This window comes from Haemaphysalis longicornis, unplaced genomic scaffold (assembly GCF_048455015.1).
Source record: "Haemaphysalis longicornis isolate Haplotype H1 unplaced genomic scaffold, Haemaphysalis longicornis Haplotype H1 scaffold_11, whole genome shotgun sequence".
NCBI classification, from domain to species: domain Eukaryota; kingdom Metazoa; phylum Arthropoda; class Arachnida; order Ixodida; family Ixodidae; genus Haemaphysalis; species Haemaphysalis longicornis.
Window position 1 is genome coordinate 7,462,058 of NW_027526214.1, and position 18,078 is coordinate 7,480,135.

General features: G+C 45.3%; 1 non-coding gene across 1 annotated transcript; it reads left to right on the plus strand.

Moving 5' to 3' along the window:
* The first annotated feature begins 7,729 nt into the window (after positions 1 to 7,729).
* On the plus strand, positions 7,730 to 7,802 carry Trnai-aau (transfer RNA isoleucine (anticodon AAU)). Its single transcript has one exon. It is a non-coding gene; the product is annotated as a tRNA-Ile (tRNA).
* The last annotated feature ends 10,276 nt before the right edge of the window (positions 7,803 to 18,078 follow it).

An 18,078-nucleotide genomic window follows, 5' to 3' on the forward strand; every position in this document is an offset into this window, starting at 1 on the left:
AAATAAAAAAACATCGCTGACCGTGAATCTTGGGTACTAAATAAAATCGGTTCTTTAAAAAAATTTGCTCAATTAAATAAAATAAAGATGATTTATCTGCCTAATTCTTGCATTGCTAATTCGAGCAGCCCCACTTATGCAAATGGCGCGAAATTTAAACAGAATCAAAAGCGAGGAGGTTGTATGTTTGATCTCTCAAGACATTGCGCGTCTATAAATTTATATTGGAAATATAACGAATAATGCGAACGTCTTACTTCATATACCAATACTAGGTGCGTTCATTTCCTGTTCCAGCAGCTCATTAAGCCTCGAGAACGGTGCATATGATGCTTAAGAATGTAGTCTTTTTCTAACACTATCAACGCGCAAAAGTACAAAAGGTGTTAGGTTTCGGCGAAAAACTTATAGACATCCTGTTTTTTTGTTGTAGCATAGACTTTTACTAAGCCATGTAAAAGAGCTCAGCCCAATACAGAAAGTGCCTGCCGCGTTGACCTCACTTACCATAAATCGTTTTCTTCATCTCTTTAATAAAAGACCACTCCAGTTTGTGTTGCAAAATATAATAATATTGAAACCAAGCTGAAAAGTGGTGCACAGTTAGAAAACTAACATTCACACAGAACAATTTCAAGAACAATCATCTTTCCAAAGTTGTGGTAATAATTGTTCCGACGAATCCACAGCGCAAAGAACGTGGACAAGAAAGAGGACACCCGAACACAGCGCAGAGTTGTGTGTCCTCTTTTTGTCAAAAACGCCTTTCCAACATACCCAAAGACGTAGTAGTTTAACTGTGATGCTTGAGAAGTGTGATTGTAGAGCTGAGGAATAAAATAACTCCAACCGATCATAAATGATCTGAAGTTCTAAAATCCTAAAGTAACTGCCAACCATGAAGGTCGGGTATTTATTAAATGCAGCAATGTTTTTTTCAAAGAGGGTATTTCACGTGCCTTTGAGGCGGTCTGTTCGGCTGGGTGTTCGTAGAATTGTTTTCAAACCGTTGCAAAGCGTTTTTTTACAGATAAAGGTTTATGGGCAATAAGAACGCCTTTTGATATTTTTTTCCCAAAATTTAGCTTGTTTTCACCATCGGGCTGGTAAATACGCTCTTGGTTGGAAGACAAAAAATACCAGCAAAATGCCGCTCGCACGCGGAGCGCTTTTTGTGAAAAGCGCACTGCATCATACAGTCTTTTTTGGGGTTTCGCCACGTGAGGGCCTCAAAAAAAATACTGAGCGCAGAAAATACAAGCGCATGTGAGCGTGCATCACGTGGGGAGCGCCCGGCATCATCCAGGATTGCGCATGGGCTCCCGCCAATAGCGAAGCACTCAACAATAAAAGAAAATTTCAGTGTACGTGAGCGTGCGCCTCGGGACGGGCACACCGCATCATCGCACTTGCCCTTCTAGAAAACTCTGCCCAGCGTTTGTGACGTGATCTCTCGCGTGCGGTTCTACGCGCCAGTTCATGTACGCTCGTGCCGGAAGTAGGCAGCACCGAAAAGCTCGCGCAGCAGACGCCGTGTTCGCGACCCCGGTTGTCGCCGTTTCGAGCGCATGCCACATGGTTCACCTCGTTAGATATGTTTAAGGAAACGGAGGAAACGATCCCATTGGGGCAATCATAAGGAGCTTTCAGGAGCATGTCAGGAAATCCATGTGAGGTGCAACAGCCAGGTCTCTGACGAACGGAGAGAGAAGAACAGAGAAGTTAATTTATTTTCAAAGAAACTTGGGTAGGAACGCGTAGTGGCTAACCGCCGAAGGCTGGCGGCGGCAGTGGCGGCTAGGTAAACCAGAGGTAGATGCGCCCCCGGAGCGCCCTCTTCGCCCGCCCCCACAGCACGACGCTATAAATGGGGTAGATTGGATTAATACATGGAGGAAGAAAAAGTTACGGGACAGCATGACGTCACGCAGTTAGCCTTCGCAAGCCCAACTCCACTGATGCCGCTCCCTCCGCTGTTTCCCTTTCTCAAGACACCGCAGTCAGCACAGCACGTGACCTCCGTGGTTGCGCCGTTTCCAAACTTTTTCTTCCTCCATGGATGAAGAGGACGGGCCCACATGCCGTGGCATAGTGCATTCATGGAGTCACAAAACGAAGAGTTGGGCGCAGGGAACTCATAAAAGTAGGCCTTCTGCAGGAGGGATCGATGTGTGAGAGAGTTGTTCTGAAGGGGTCGCCATAGGCGCTTTTGAGCGTTTGTGAAGGATGTGTGGAGAGTGGAAAAACGGTGGCGGGAGAGGCGATAATGCTCCGTGGCTTCTTGGTACGAGAGCAGACGATACCGTGATGACCGAGGGCTGTGTTGGAGACCAGGAGCGAGGCCCGCACGGCTGTTTAGTTCTCGTGCTGCTTTGTGGGCCGCCTTCTTGCCTCCCACCCCAGTGGGGGCCGCGTACAGGCGATGTCGACTGGTTGAGTATGGGGATTTAGTAGAATTTTGAGTGCCATAGCCGAAACGCTACCACGAATGAACTTTTCAATAGTGAAGATAAATTCTTTTATTAGGCAAGGGAGGACCGAAGGTCACTGGAAGCGGAAAGGGGGAAATAAGGGGGAGGTAGACCAACACTAAATCACGCTCGCCAGGCCACTGGCAATGCCAAACTGGGCTAAGGTCACCAGGTGCTGCGGATTTGCGAGAATATTCCTACGTAATGCTTCTATATCGGAATTTTGAAAAATATTATGGCCCACTCTATGAATATCAAAAGCGGAGCGGCGCGGAACACGATTGTCTATGTTTGCTTCACACACAGTGTGACAAATGGTACATGTGCAGGTGGCAGCGGTGCCAATGCCCTTCTTCCTGTCAGGAAGTGTCTGCCATTTATGGATGATATGAGGTGTAGTGGCCGTGTTGGCAAGTACTTTCTAAATAAATATTTCTTGCGATCGGCTGAGGGTTAAATTCTTAAAGATTTGTGGAGGGGTAACGCTTTTTATCTCTTGTGGTAAAGAAACTGGAGGTAGAATCGTACTCGCGCCATTTCGAAGTGGCCGCTGGCAGCGAGTCCGCGTAGGGGTGGTCGTGGAGGTCGGGAGATCCGAGCAGGAGAGGCTGGAGACTTACAGGTAGAACTCCAGATTGTGAGGTGAAAGAGCATGTGCCACCTCGTTACCTCCTCCGCAATTCCCGACGTGCACCGGAGTCCAGGTGACCCTAGCGTCAACGTCGTTCCTCTGCTTGTGCTGGAGTATCTGGAGGATGCGTTGAGCAGTGGCGTACTCTGTTTTTGTGTCGTCAATGCTACGTAGTGCCTCAAATGGGTCTGTATGTATGATGGAAGGCCCGGTGTTGTCCCTTAGAGCTGCCCAGATAGCCAAAAGCTCTGCTTATGCAGGTGTTGCGTGGTCCAGTGTGCAGACGTAACGTCTGGCTTCTCTGGTTGAGAGTTTGTACGATGCCAAGGCCAGACAAAATCCATCGAGTGTGGCGTCAGTAAATACTGTATTGGCGTTGTGCTGATTGTGCCTATGAGAAAGGTGCTCTCTGGTGGCTGAAGTGGCGTCATTTGCGAGTCACGTGCACGTCTTGGAGGGGTGCAGGGTAGGAAAACTCAAGGTGTTTGTTTCGCATGGAGTGATCCGGGATTCTGTACAGACTCGTCAGGTGTCCCACAACAAGGTGTCTTGGCCCTGTATTGTGAGGTGCAGCCGGTTGTGCAAGGACGACTGAGCGCCGCTGGGGATTTTTTTGATTGGCGGTAAGGGTGCAAGGTCCCATAGCTTCCGTAGATCGGTGAACTTGGGAAGGCCCATAATAGTCAGAAGGATGTGTCGGTGGAGAATTCCCAATCTCTTTTGTGCTGTTTTTGACAGGTTTACGACTTTACCCCCGTAGGTGATCTTACAAATTGCAATTGATCACTAAAAGATAGTGCAGGCTGACTGTCATGTTCTGTCGAACTTGTTATAAACGCGTTTGATTTCGTGTAGGACCGGAGACCATTGCTTTTTGAGTTCCATGATTCAATGGTGGTCCGTGTTGCAGCTGTGTATAGGAATGCTGAGAATTCTGACATCTCCATGCTTAGTCTTGATTTCACGTTGCCTCAGAGTTACCGTGATTGCCTCCCCGGCCAGAAGAGCTCTCCGCCTTCCATTGACACCGAGGAGTTCCGTTTTCTCCGGCGCTGAGGTAATCCTAGTTTTGGAAGAGTTTCCTCAAGTGCAATTAGCGCAGCCTGGAGGTCGGTGGCCATATCTTCAGTATTCCCACTGTAGTCCCGTCCCTATGTCCAAATGGTGATGTCGTCCGCAGAAATGCTGTAGCGGGCACCAGTATTAGTTTCAAGCCATTTGTCACAGTAAGCATGGATACATTGAACAGCAGGGAACCAAAAATCGAACCCCGAGGGACAAAACGATCAAGATAATATGTAACAGGCTGCTGGTGTAACACTGCTGTTGCTCCGAAGTCGAATTTGTCGGGCCTCCAGGAATCTGGCAATCCAATTCAGAGCACGCTGACTGGGGTAAATCTTGGCCAGGTTAGACAGAATGTGTTCCTACTTGACATTGTCAAATGCTTTCTTTATGTCGACTGTCAGCATACAACCATCCGAGCCGCAAACTGGTCTCACTTCCGAGATGGCATAGGGGCTGAATTCGACACCATTGAATAGTTCGTTCTGCTTATGCGAAGTAATCTGAGCTCTGCAACCGAAGAAACAGTTGGCGAAGAAGAGAAGGGACTATCCGATTCTCGGATGGTAGCGCTGTGGAAGAAAGCTAATAAGCTGACACATCCGTGTAAGACCAACGGTAAAAGATATAAAACCCTACGTAAGATCATTGACACCGACAAGCTCATCAAGCAACACGGGGAATAACTCAGTAGAGCTCAATGGGGTGCTACCTGTGAGCGGCTTGGCAAAGTTAAAGGAATTAAGCAGCTGTGGGCAATCATCTGGAAAATGCTCAACAAAGGCAGAGGTTGAACGGTGTGGAACGTGGCCTCCTGAGATACATTTCAAGCAACACTCTTCCTCTTTGTAGTTACAATCAAGTCATGTAAAGGTCTGGCGATGGCAGCATAGCTCGGAATGAACTTGCGGTAGAATCCAGACAGAAGTTGAGAAAGCATTGCAGTTCCCTTTTCGTTGTAGGTCTTTCAAAGTTCACGATCTTCGCTTAGGACCGTGGACGGGGTACTTCCCAGCTACTAATGCCATGGCCTAAAGAAGACATACATTCCCACGAGGTCGTACATGTGTTGTTTGCAGACAGCAACACGATGGGAGGGTGGCTGCAAAATCAGGGGCAAGTCGTGGGGGTACTCCAACATTGCTCGTATTCGTTCTCTTGCAGCAGTCGCATGATCTCACGAAGCGTTGGACGTCTCCGCGCTGACACGGCCAGTAAAACTGCTCTAGGATGCGGTAGGCCGTTTGTCGAATGCCCTGATGACTTTCACCAAAGCCGTCGTGTGCAAATCGAAGAATTGGTTCTCTTTTTGACTTAGGCAGGACTACCTGTTGGAATCTTTTGCCAGTTGAAAGGTGGAAGTGACGATACAGGACGTCGCTGGTTCTGGCGAAACGCTAGCTATGGCCTTTCCCTGATGAGAAGGTTTTCAGAATCTTCCAAAAACAGCTTCGTAGAGAAGGATAGCTTTGCTGCTCATGGCCGAGCTGTCCCCTTTCAGTGTCCGTGGTGGGAACCGCAAGCGCTTTCCAGTGCTTAAAGTTCAACGGGTTCGCCTGTGCGACAGCCTACACGAAAGAATTCTTGCTGGGATAGCCAGGCTGCTTGGTGATATCCGTTGCTAGGTTGAGTAAACGTCCATGGGGACATTTCCAGTGAGAATCTGGGTTTCCCACCGCTCGGACACCTGGAGGGTTTCCGAGGACAAGATCGTAGTTCGGCCGCTCCATACAAGATACTGTGATTTCCCCTACGAAGTACGGAGTGTCGACATAAATCCTCGCCTGGGCAAATTGCTTCATGGAGCCGTCTAGAAGTGTTCAACAGGCTGCTCTTGTGTTTAACCAACCGTCTTCCACCAAATCACGCCAAACGATAGCGGTATTGCTACCAGTATCCCGAAGGACTGCAGCAGGATTCCCTTGAACACGTCCTTCCAAGACAGGCTTGCTGTTCACACGAAATACGTCCTTTCCACTGACTTGCCCGGGGTCGTGGCCGGATGGATACACATTTCCGCCGGAAGCACGCTGCTAGCTGCACACCAGACGATTTGGAGAGGCCATGGTCAGTGCGCACGCAGCAAACTGCCCTTCACCGTCTAACCCTCGTTGGCAGTCCTCTGTTTTGTTTTCGACACGTACACAGGCACTGCATTTTGGTGGATTCCTTGCCGCGCAGCGGCAGTCGGAAGCGCGGTGGCCCGGCGGGTGCACTACAAGCACTTGGGAGCTTGTTTCCTCTGCGGGTCTTGCGCAATCTTCTGCGGTTGATCTCCATCATCTGTGCCTTTCTGAAGATTTGAGAGGTTTTGCGCCTCCAGAAACCGGTCGGTGTAATCTGACAAGTTATCCAGAGTTTTGCTCTGGCACTCTTTTAAAAAGACTACGAGCTTTGAATGGCAACTGCGGAGGAACTGCTCCGCAATGACGTGATCGCGGAGACCCTCAAATGTTTTTGGTATCCCGGTCATTTCAATCCAAAGATCAAAATATCCGGATATTCTAGCTGCTAGCTGCCTCCCTGTTTCCCCATCCCCAGCTCGTGCTTTGCGAAACTTGTACTGGTACCCTCGGGAAGTAAACTTAAACCGTTGCATCAGAGCGTTCTTGACATTCGCACAGCTCAACGACTCTGTTGCAGTCATCCGGCCGATAACTGAAAGTGCCTCCCTACACAAGCACATACTAATGGCAACAGCCCATTTGTCTTGGGGCCAACCCTGACCCGTTGCTACGTGCTCGCACCTTTGCAGATAGGCGTGCAAATCGTCTCGCCTCTCATCGAACAAGGCTAGCAACTTCTGTGGGTTGATTACAAGCGTGTTGGGGCTAGCAATACTCTCTCCAGTAACTGCTGGAGTGTTTTGCGCCCCTTCCCGGATGCGCAGCTTAAGTTGGAGGAGTGCCAACTCTTTTTAATGGGCTTCCTTTTTTCTTTCCGCTGCTTCTCTAAGGGTTTCTCTCTCGGCTGCCCTCTGAGCCCTGTCCTCCACACGCTTCTTTTCAATCCACTCCCGAACTTGGGGTCCCGTCAAGCCTAACTGTTACCCTTTTGCCATTAACGTTTCCAAATTCATCTTCGAAATGTCAAATCACTCGTCCACACACAGTATTCAACCAATTTTTGCAGATGTTAATGATACGATATTGGCAGGCTCGCCACTTTTTGCAATGAAATGGGCCGGATCACACGATACGAAGGAAACGCTCTTGGCGTGGATCAGGAAAAGACATGATATTTACAGACGTAACAGCACCGAGAGTTTAAGCAACGGAAAACGGAATTCACGAAACGTTACCGAGGCACTCAGCTAATGGAACTCGCTAATGCATAGCGAGGGGCTCTGTTCTGACAGTCTTGGTGCCATAGGGAGCTTTAGAGGGTTCAACGCTGGTCGACCACTCTCGACATGTCGTCGACGCTCGAGTCACGGCCCGGGGGTTAAAAAGAAGGTCCCCTTCACCCCGAGTAGTCCGAGTGGCGCTGGCTACCACCCCCGAGCGCAGGAAACAAAAACACCTGAACGTAAATACCCCAGAAAGTGGAGGCTAAAGTAACCCCGCCGGTAGCGTAGTGGTAATCGCACCAGACCAATCTTCTGGAGGTCGTGGGTTCGGTTCCCACCTGGCGGGGATTTTTTCTCCACTTTCTTTTTTTCCAAATGCTTTATCTTGAACTACTACATCCTCCCCTTTGCTTTCCGAGGTCTTCTTGACTGCCGATTCTTATTTCTGTCTTATTTGCAACGAGCTCCTCATTTGCTATTCTGATTCGCTATATAAATATATACATATATATAAATATATATAGATAACAAAGAATTAAGGGTTGGCAGTCAAGAAAACCTCGGAAAGCAAAGGGGAGGTTGTGGTAGGTCATTGAAACAGATAAAGAATTTGGAAAGAAAGAAAGCTTAGAAAAAATGCATGCCAGGTGGGATACAAACCCACGACCTCCAGAAAACTGGTCTGGTGCGAAAAGCACTACGGTACCGGTGGGGCGATTCCCCCCCCCCCCCCGCTTTCTAGGGTGTTTATGTAAATGTATTTTTTTTTTTTTCATGTGCTTTGGGGTGGTAGCCAGCGCCACTGTACCTACACGGGTTGCCGGGGACCTTCTTTTTAATCGCTGCGCCTTGACTCGAGTGTCTACGACATGTCGAGAGTGGTCAACCAGCGTTAAACCCTCTTAAGCTCCCTATGGCACCAAGACTGCCCGAACAGAGGCCTTCGTTATGCATGTAGCGAATCAGAATAGGAAATGAGGGGCTCGGAGAAATAACACAGAAATAAGGGATGGCTGTCAAGAAAACCTCGGAAAGCAAAGGGGAGGTTGTGGTAAGTCATTGAAACAGATAAAGAATTTGGAAAGAAAGAAATAAAGTGGAGAAAAAATGCCCCCCAGGTGGGATCCGAACCCATGACCTCCAGAATACCGGTCTGTTGCGATAACCACTATGCTACCGGCGGGGTGATTTCCCCCCTCGCTTTCTGGGGTATTTTTGTCAATGTAATTTTTTCCTGTGCTTGGGGGTGGTAGCCAGCGCCACTCTGACTTCTCGGGGTGAAGTGGACCTTCTTTTTAATCCCCGTGCCATGACTGCAGTGTCTATGACATGTCGAAAGTTGTCAACCAGCGTTAAACCCTCTTAAGCTCCCTAGGGCACCAAAACTGCCAGAACAGAGGCCCTCGCTATGCATACAGCGAATCAGATTAGGAAATGAGGGGCTCGTAGAAATAACACAGAAATAAGGGTTGGCAGTCAAGAAAACCTCGGAAAGAAGGGGAGGTTGTTGTAGGTCAGTGAAACAGATAAAGAACTTGTAAAGAAAGAAATAAAGCGCAGAAAAAATGCCCGCCAGGTGGGATCTGAACCCACGACCTCCAGAACACAGGTCTGGTGCGATAACCACTACGCTACCAGCGGGATGATTTCGTCCCCCCCCCCCCCGCTTTCTGCGTATTTATGTCAATGTAATTTTTTCCCTGTGCTTGGGGGTAGTAGCCAGCGCCACTCTGACTTCTCGGGGTAAAGGGGACCTTCTTTTAATCCCCGAGCCGTGACTCGAGTGTCTATGACATGTCGAGGGTGGTCGACCAGCGTTGAGCCCTCTTAAGCTTCCTATGGCACCAAGACTGCCAGAACAGAGGCACTCGGTAAGAATGCAGCGAATCAGAAAATTGGAAATAAGGGGCTCGGGGAAATACGACAGTAATAAAGTTTGGCAGTCAAGAATACCTTGTGAAGCAAAGGGGAGGATATGGTAGGTCACTGAAACAGATCAAGGATGTGGAAAGAAAGAAAGTGGAGAAAAAGTGCCCGCCAGGTGGAATCCGAACCCACGACCTCCATAATACAGGTCTGGTGCGATAACCACTACGCTACTGGCTGGGCGATTCCCCCCGCCCCCCCCCCCCTGCTTTCGGGGGTATTTATGTCAATGTAAATTTTCTTTTTAGGCGTTCACTATGAGCACGGGTATTGTTATGTTTCGTTAGTATGAATGCAATTTTTGGAGAAGAACCCGAATGGTTTAGAACGGAGTTTGTTTGTGGATTGGGTGTTTGAGCTTTTTTACCGATAATGTCGGCGTGGTTCAACTGGTTAGCTCGTGTAATTGCGTCATCGCTCACCTGCTCTGGGTATTTTTGATTGAAGAGCGTGGTTTTAGGTTATCTGCTGTTAGAATCAAAATCCGCCTGCCTTGTGCAGATTCGCCTACAAAGGTGAGAAGATCTGTAAGGTATTGCAGTCTTGCATTGCCTGACATGGCTGCTGTGGAAATAAAAATACTGGTGCGTGTTCGAGATTTCATATAGAGATTAGTCAGAAGCCTGTCCTGAGAAACTGTGACAGTAACATACAGGAAAATGATGCTGTTCGTAGAGTAGGAATGAGAGAGGGAAATAGTACGATTGTCCAAGGTTGAAAGCCTCAATAATCGCAATAAGTAACATTTCATCGTGCTGCCATATCATGAATATATCATCTATATACCTTTTGTAGCACAGTGGCTTCAAATTTTTTATTTCGAGGAAGTTTGACTCTAGACATGTCATAAAGATATTCGCGTAGTTGGGCCCAATTTTGGTGCCCATTGACGTTCTACTGACGTGCACGTAATTGACACCATACAACTGAAAATTGTTAAGATCAAGGATAAGGGGATGGAAAGTTTTAAGTGTGAGAGAATCGATAGATTTGTCACCCGCCGACCGCTCATACGCACATGATACAGCGGTGATTCCATTTCCCAAGCGGACTTTTAGTGTATAGTGACACGACATCCAGGGTAACAAGTAAAAAGTTGTTAGGACTTTCTATCTTCATAATATTTGTGAGAAAATCAGTTGTATCTCTAATGAAGGATAAAAACCTGGGGAGAATATTGCTACTGAGAGAGTCGAGATAGCGCGAGAGGTCATAGGTGGCAGTACGAATGCCAGAAACAATGGGGTGACCTGGGTGGTAATTTTTATGAATGTTAGGGAGAAGGTAGAATCTACCTGCTACTGGACTTAAAAGGGATAAGAAAACGAGCAATTTTTCACTTATTTCCAGATTTTGAACAAGCTCAGTGAGTTTATCTTTGAGAATTAGCTCATAATCATTAGTGGGAGCACTAGGGAGTACTCTGTGAGACGTAAATTGTCCCAGATTTCTATGAGCCTTGTTGAAATAGTCAGCTTTGTCGAGGATCACGATGGCGCCTCCTTTATTGGCCAGTTTGATTACTATTTCGGGGCATCCTGCGAGTTCCTCCATGACTTTCATTTCCGTGCTTGCGATGTTACGGTTGAAAGAGGTTTGCTTTTGGTGTGCTGCTCGTACATCGCGATGAACGGCTTTAAAGTACATGTCCAGGCATGTATCACTCTGCGTGGGAGGGGTCCAGTGCTTATGGCTACGTAATGCAGTTCGGGCTTCGTCGGTTGGAGGACGGAGGTCCATCACAATTCCAGTGAGATTTTTGTTAGCGTTGATGGCCTGGGCAGAGCTGACAGAAGAGGGATAAAAATTTGGGTTTGCGTTCGCAGGCTGACTAGTGCCGGCGCTAATGTGATCAGGGAATGGTCAGTATTCGGCAAAATATTCGCGTTAAAGGGGCGATTTTCATGTGCATTTTCTGATGTTGGAGAGCCATTAGAAGTGGGGCTAACTTCATTATTATGGATGAAGTCATCGCTAAGAATATTATGTCGGAAAAATTTACAGACTGTTATTTCTGGTTTGGCGATGCCTTTTTGGATTTGTAGCTGCGAAGAAGGCCTGATTCTTTTTCGCTTAACTCCTTACTAAGACTTTATACTTCCTGGCTTAGAGAATGGGACATATTCTCGTAGTAATTTTCAATTATCTGCTTTAATTGCAAGAATGCGTTCTCTAGTACTTGTTACCTCTCCTTCATGTTGGATGGAGAGAGTCGGCAGTTACAGGTCTACGCCTAACCTTCAAACTCTTTGGAGCTACCTCGACAGACAAATACTGTGAAACTGCTGAAACGTGCAATTGGAAACGAATGCGTCGATTAATAATCTTTATTTATTTCAAGAACGGTATATATATATATATATATATGTATATATATATATATATATATATGTGTGTGTGTGTGTGTGTGTGTGTATAACGAATCAGAAAATGGGAAATGAGGGGCTACGTCAAATAAGAGTGAAAATAAGGGCAGGCGGTCAAGAAAACCTCGGAAAGCAAAGGGGAGGTTGTGGTGGGTCATCGAAAAAGGTGAAGAATTTTTTGAGTCGAAAAGAAAGTGGTAAACCCGGCGGGCACTAAGTGGTAAAAAAAATGCCCGCCGGGTCCTACCCAGCAGGAATTTTTTTTTACCACTTTCTTTTCGACTCAAAAAATTCTTCACCTCTTTCTATGACCCACCACAACCTCCCCTTTGCTTTCCGAGGTTTTCTTGACTGCCAACCCTTATTTTCTGTCTATATGTATATACATATATATATATATGTATATATATATAGGTATATATATATGTATATATATATATATATATATATATATATGTGTGTGTGTTTGTGTGAGTGTGTGTATATATACCTTGTTATCTTAGCACAAACTCCGAAGGCTTTATGCAGACGCTGCACAATGCAGGAAAAATATTTTTGAAACTGTTTTGTTTCAGAATAAAAAGGTAATAGTATTATAATATTTGGCACTTGCCTCTCTTCAAAATCAGCTTTTCGGGAGGTTACAGGTAGTCAGGGTGTATAAATGCTTCATCTATATTGTCCAATGTCACTTGGTACTTGTGTAGCACATCGCATGCACAAAAACGAGCCACGCCTTCCTCGAGGTCAGCAAGTTCGGTCTATCGAAGGCACGTTTATTCCTTAATAATTTGTGGGGCAGCTGTGACTTCGGAAAGTGATAAACAACTGTGCAAGTTACAGATTTCGGAGAAAGTATGCTACTTAGTAACACAAAATGACGCAGAAAATCAACCCGACCGCCGTTCTTTTTTGGCGGCCGCCAACTGCATGCTCGTGGAGCACCCAAGCAGCTGCGCTATTGCTGATAGGAAGAAGTGCGGATGAAGCAGCGTCTATGGCTGCTATTTTAATAAATTTCAAAACGCCACGCGCTCTCACCCGTCCCGTGTGTCCAATAGTTGCGACACAGCACAGTGGAGTACTTGCGTCGAATTGAGCGCTTAAGCGCACGTGTGGTGTATGCCTTACACAGCTGCACGCCACTCCAGAATGTAAACACACCAATGTAGAAAAGTTGTGCCAAGTTAGAGCAAGCAAGACGAATAATCCGGCGATGCATGTAGAGTATACTCTAGTTAATACGAACACCCCAGAAACAACAAAGTATTTCCCATTACCTAAATAGCTTTGTTCTTTTATGCTAGCGTGTCTCCTTTCTTCATTTCGTTCAGACTCTCGGTTTAAAGTTTTGAAAAAGGCTCAATTTCTACAAGGTGCGGCTCGTAACAAAGCCGGTTGAAAACACCGGAAAAGTATGGATGACTACAGTGGTGGGCGTCTCAACTAATATGCGACTATATCGACCATGCGATCCACCAGGTGTGATGTCACCGACATACTGCGGAGCACGGTGGTCAGTTGGCGACGCAAATTTCATAAGATCGTGAAATAACGGTCCCCTTGATGTTTCGTGTTCAAACAATATTCTAATTTATCTATATACGGGGTTTGGCTTGTAATTATCCGGAAACGTCATCTGGCGAATTCCATGCAAGATTGCCGGCATTGCAAAATTCGGAACAACATCAATACCGCAAAATACAAGTAATTGATTCGAAAATGTGGAAAGTCTACCGAATTTACGCTTGTATTTCCTGCAACACAATGGTAGCCTTGCCAATGTACCCGGGTGATGTTCCAAACAAATTTTAAACAATCTAGATATAATGCACACATGTCCTCCGAGCAACATCCTAGTAATGTGCAATAACAAAAAATTCAACAAACCTGTTATTGTCCCAGAGATATAAAAGTGACATCGAAACGACAAAAATATATGTCTTGCATATGAACAAAATACAATCACGGCGGGCTTTAAGAATAAACACAGTATTCCTTAATATATTTTGGAGCTGCTGTTATATATACACGGTTTTGATCTAATAAAGGTGACTTTTAAATGCACACATCAATTCATGACGTACCTGAGATATCTATGGTGCGTAATGGGATATAGATGGTTATATTGGATAAGGTCGGTACAGTTTGTTTTCTTACAAGTTCAATGAAGGTAGACAACAACAGAATATACCTTCAGAAACACCTAATCGTCCCCACAAATTTATAACAAACTACGCGTAGAGGAGGTGACGCAACTCATCAAAGAACACAACCTCAATGACTGTGCAAGAGTGATTCCAAGGACATATAGTATCATGCAAAATCCAAAAGAGGCTCCGCTGTAACAAAGAGTCCAGAATTGGGGAGAGAGGGGAGCCACCGACGAAGGCCTAGGGAATACTTTGTTGATACTCTGCATCACTACACATGATTGATCTCAACCAGGTCAAGGGTGGGTGTAGGAGTGTTCGTCAAGCAGAAAAATGTGAGTTGGAGAGTTTTTTGTTCTACAACCAATAACGAAAATCGGGAGACATACACAAAGCAAGAACACGCAGCCATAAACAACCGAGATAACGCACACGCTGCTTGGCACTAATTAGAACAAGAACGGACATGCTTGAACTACAAAGTAGCGCACTTTCAGACAACCAGCACGTGTCCAAGTCTCAAGAGAAGGATTTTATAAAACATCAACTGCCCTATATTTTGAAGTGTCTACGTGGCAACAAATCAAGCACTTCTTCAAATTGCCTGTTTTAACGTGACTACCTGTGGGCGGCTATGAATACCTGGAAACCTTTACATCACTGCTCACAGGATATTCATACACTTTATACAACACAGTAGCCGGCACACTTTGGGCACTCCTGCACGTCTATAAAAATATGACTTTCTGCCACCTTCTGCCATAACAGAGGAAGAATGTGTAGGTTCTTTGCTGAAAGAGTAGATATATTCATTTGCAGGAAATGTTTTGTGTCACCGCACTGAGAAGCTGTTTTTGCGTGAAGAAAAGAAGATGGAACACTTGTACACTTTAGATTACAATGGTCTTCTCCAGAGCTGCCAGGTAGCCTTCACGAAACGGCGATCACAAACTGATTTCCATGTCATGATACAACTCAGATTAGAGATGCTTTCTTTCATAAACAGTACTTCCAGAAGGTGTGTTTACATAGAAACTACCTAAAACACCACCTGGGGTGTGAGTAGTTTGAGTGCCCTTCGGTTTTTTGGTCTGTCAGGACAAATGTTTATTTCGCAATAGTTACTTTAGCCACTGCAATGCTCGCGTCAAAGTACACTTATCTCCCAGGTTCGTTTTCAGAAAAATGGCATGCATAATGGAGAGGTCTGACATGCTCGTTTTTATTGTTAAAATGAGTTTGCTCGGGATGCTTGCTCAAATAAACTATACTTAGAATCGTAAAACAGTGTAATATACCCCACTATGGCAGCATGGTGCACGTACATTGGCTTGCTTTGCAGATCAGTATGGTTTTATAATCAATGATGCAGAAGCTACCTGTTTTTTCTTATAAAAGAGGCCAGCAGGATTTAGTCAGACCATGGCACGTTACTTAACCCTGGCTTAATCCTTGTAACAAAGAATACTAATTTGGGGCCAGTGTTGGATGCATAACCTCTATTCGTTCCACTCATCAAACAACATAAACATGAATGCTACATATATTTAAAATGGTAGAGTCGAGGTGGGACGTTAAGAGGGGAAAGGTTAGTCGAAGCACTGTCTGACGAAAGGTTAACGAATCCAACATCCAGATAAGAAACAACTGTGACATCTGAAATGCGACAACATCACATGGTAAGAAAACTCTCTGAACAATTTTGTCATTGCCTAAGTACAAGTTGAAGTTCTATAGCGGATGAAATTGCTCGTAGTATGTGTGTTACAATTTTTTTGGTGTTGCAACACACTTTGTTTATAAAACCGTAACTTACTGCGTTTATTAAAAAGCGAAAAAATTCTAAGCGAAGGTACGAAAGTATAAAAATTTGCACAAAGTACTTAATGCGCAATCAAGGTTCTCAGATGTGCTGAAAAAGTATTTGTCCAAACTTCATGTTTTCAGACCATCAATGTAAGAGCAATAAAAACTTCTTATATACGTCTGTAATGTATATTCTTTTGAACAGATAGCACAATAATATGGCGTTCAACTGCGGCTTCTTTTGCCATGCGCCATAACATCTCGCGTTTTGTAAACACAATTCATTTTTCTAAGGAGCCAGCAATGTTAAAATAAATTACTTTTCTTACACAATCTGGCACCAACAATCTGGCACACGCGCAGCTCTCGATATTTATATTCCTTGCAATTATTCAGCCCGAGCGTTCCGGCGGTAAATGTGGCCACGTAATTATGGAATAAAAATATAATTTTATAAAGTATTAAAGAAATATCTTCTGCATAAATTACGTGGTAACAGTTTTTACCCGCAGATCAGAGCCTACTCGAAACTTCATTTTAATTCATGAACTCAAAGTTAAATAAACCACAGTTGCCCGAAAGATGGAGGCGTCAAATGACACTCTTTGCAATTCCAATTTTACTATAAAGAAAAATAAAATTCCAAGCTCTAACCTAAAACCCACCCACATGCATGTTCTCAAAATCTTCGCCGTTAAGAAGCAAAAATTCACCAGCTCGAAAGGAATGATTACGCTGCCTGCCTTTCAATACACGCAATAGCTCGTTGGCGGACGCACTTTGTTAAGTTGTAATATTCTGATGAAAATAATATTTCAAGTGTATATCTGGTCTCTGAATAAAAACTATAATTGAAAAAGAGGTCACCGAGATTTCGAGTATAGCAGGCAACATAGCATTTTCCCCTTGTGTAGTCATGTCCGCTTAGCCTTGTAGTGGACACACATAAACTAAGGCCCAGAATATCTTTTCGAAAGGAGGTAAAATTGGGCAAACCGCAATGGTTCATAATCCACAAAATGTATTTTGGTATCACAGCAAGTGCTGTTATTTCTATAAACGTTCATATTTCATTACAGAACATTCAACCTTACTGCTTTCGCTAAACTCCACTTGCACAACGTATCTTCCTTTCAATTTCTTCGTCGTTTTGGGCCTTTGAGGATGAACGCGATGGGCAGCTGGTGGTGCATTGGTTTAATGGTTTGATGGGGCGAATACAGGAGCGGTGGTGACAGCAGTAGGGGAAGCTATTAGCATATTGGTTTGACGGCGTGTTTGTTTGCAGGCCACATCCTGCAGAACAAGTTTTTGGCTAATAAGTACAGAGCAAGTGGACCTTTATTGAACTAGTAAGGCAACCCCAAAAAGCATTAATTCAATGCTACACAAAAGCACGTGCCCGGAAACTCCTTCAAAATGTGTAGAATTGGGGATTATGCATCATATAAGAAAAAAGCTCTGTTTACACGGCAGAGCATTTTTTACTTGGGTGTAATTATGTTCAGCTCAGCGGAATACATCTAAGCCATACTGTGGAAAATGTCCAGGGAGGCAAGCGAGGAGGCCGTCGTCGATAGAAAGCAGATATATTTACATTATGTACAGGGAACCGGTCTATAAAGCAGCCATCTAGTCGCCGCGCCTGGTCGTCTTCTTCTTCTCCCGGGTACGTTCCGTTGAGCCCGGTAGCAGCCTCATCCTCGTCTTCCTCAAAAGTTCCAACATTCTCCCGCCCGAGAAGTGTTCTCGTACAGGGATAAAACGATTTGATGAAGGCACTACCCGCGTCCTTGCGAATGTAGTTGGTCCGTTCATGTTCAGCCGGTGACTTGGTTTCTTTTTTTCTTTTCTTCGGCCTTCTCTTTCTTCTGAACTTCGATTTTCTTCTTACTTTCGGTCTATGTTTCTTCTTGATAAATACGGAAGGTGATGAGTCACAGTAAAATCTTTTGTTGTAGGTCAGAGTGGGCGCTGACTTCAGATGTAGCTTCCTTGATGCATTGAATTTATAAACGACATGATGGTTGCAACCTTGAATGCCTACACCCTATGCAGCGTACGCCTTCGCACTACACTTTCTCCAGATTTCCTCGATTGCCAAACACTTCTAGTCGCCTTGTTAATCATGAATGTCACCTTGCTGACGGCAGTATTTTTATCGGGCTTGTTTTCTGGACAAGAGGATGCGTAGAATTTGGCAGTGTACCTCAAGCTGACGGGGACGTCATCGGTTTTTGAGGGGTCCGAGTCTTTACGCTCAGGGCGTTCAAGCCGTTCGTATCTTGCGGCCCCGTCAACATGGTGAAGTGGCTGCTGTTGCACTTTTGTCTTGGTCGCATGTCTCACGCCGTATACGCACTCCTGTCGC